Source organism: Chelonoidis abingdonii, chromosome 1, assembly GCF_003597395.2.
Source record: "Chelonoidis abingdonii isolate Lonesome George chromosome 1, CheloAbing_2.0, whole genome shotgun sequence".
In the NCBI taxonomy this organism is placed as follows: Eukaryota; Metazoa; Chordata; order Testudines; family Testudinidae; genus Chelonoidis; species Chelonoidis abingdonii.
Window position 1 is genome coordinate 99,715,070 of NC_133769.1, and position 2,024 is coordinate 99,717,093.

Consider the following 2,024-nt stretch of genomic DNA (forward strand, 5'->3'; position numbering starts at 1 on the left):
GGCTCACCAAAAATCACGAGATTGGTTTTGAAATCACGAGATTGTGTAAAAATAATAGATTTGGTGTTATTTTTATTTGCCTTCCGCTTTTTGAGACTTTAGTGGCTCTCAATCTCTCTAGACTACTGTACTGCTGAAGTGGATTCTGCTTTGTCTTGCACACCCCCAAGTTTCACCTCTCTTAAAAACTACTTGCTTACAAAATCAGATATAAAAATACAAAAGTGTCACAGCCACTATTACTGAAAAAGTGCTGATTTTCTCATTTTTACCTTATAATTATAGAATAAATCAATTGGAATATAAATATTGTACTTATATTTCAGTGTATAGGATACAGAGCAGTATATACAAGTCATTGTATGAAATTTTAGTTTGTACTGACTTCATTAGTGATTTTTATGTAGCCTGTTGTAAAACTAAGCAACTATCTAGGTAAGTTGATGACCGCTGGAAGACGTCTGTGCATCCCCAGGGGTACCCATATCACTGGTTGAGAACCACTGCTTTAGCAGGCACTGGTGTCACATTTTGAAGCTTTCTCCACAGCCATGAGGGCTAGAAATTTACTTTTTCTTTCAGAATGAAGGCTGAAATCATCACGTATTCATGTGACTCCAGGATCTGAGGCATTAAGGAAAACAGTAATTATCATAAGACTCATGACAAAATCATGAGAGTGGGCAACACAGTAAAAAAGGTCTTTTTGACTTCAGCCTGGACATCATGTTGTTGCACAGTCACTAGAGCGCTTCATCTCTTGTTATTTTCAGATCAAGACTGGACGCCTCTCTGGAAGACATACGTCAGTCAGACACCTGTTACTAGGCTCAGTACAGGGGTGACTGGGTGGTATTTTATGGCTTGTGATCTACAAGAGGTCAGACTAGAGCAGTGGTCCCCAACTTTTTTTTGTCTGGCAGGTGCCAGACAACGAGCCACAGAGGACCTGTGGCGGCGGATGAACATCTGCCAAAATTCTGCCAACAAGCGGCGCCACTGAAATGCTCTCCACAAGCAGTATCCAGAGGCGTTGCCACCGAAATACCGCCGAAAATGGGCAGCATTTTGGCGGCGACGCCTCTGGATGACGAGCTTGTCAGCAGCATTTCAGCAGATGCTCGTCCACCAGCCAGTAGCCCGCAGGCACCACATTGGGGACCCCTGGACTAGATGATCTAATGACCCATCTTCTGGCCTTAAAATCTATGACTTTAGGAAAGGTAATTGAAATATTTTAGTTAACCCCCCTGCACCCTTTTCTTTTTAAAGAGCAGGGGCTTTTGGTTCAGCACGAGCATTTTAATTGTGGTTGACAAATACAAAACCTGAAAGACTTTCAGTAAAAAGGTCTGTCTGTGGTAGGAAGGTTCATTTTTCAGGTTCTGGGTTTTTTAAGATGGAAACATTTTCTGACACTGGATTTTTTTTACCCCAAACTGAAACATTTTCACAGAAAAATGTAGGGAAATAAAAATCAGATTTGCAAAATGTCCCGGGGAGAACTGATTATCCTTTTCCGTCCCCACCCAGCTGGAAGCATGAGACCGGCCTGGGTGCAGGGACCGGAGCGCCGTGCAGCCCCTAGAGCCATGCAGCTACTCTTGTTCCATCAGAGAAATGAGATGTGGCCCGGAGCAGGAGGTTGGTCTCCCCACAGCACGGAATCTAGAGCCCTCCCTCTTCCACTGAACGGGAAAGTCATGACGGCTCAGTGGAAACGGGGGAACGTTTTCAGGTCACTGTCTCTTTAATGGGGGGGGGTGTTGTGAGGAAGTCCTTTGCCCCTCACAAAGATGCCTGTCACGTTACCATCAGTCTTTGCCTTTACTTCCGCCCCGCTCAAACATGGCCGCAGGAGGAACTACACTACTCTGACAGGGCGTTCAAAAACAAAAGTCATCCGGGCCGCAGGTCCTGCCCTCTTCCCCGCCCAGATCGGATGGCGTCTATGATTGGCCAGGGGGCGGGGCAGGGCAGGATAGTGAAGGAGCGAGCGCTGTGGTTGGCGAAGAGGGGATCAC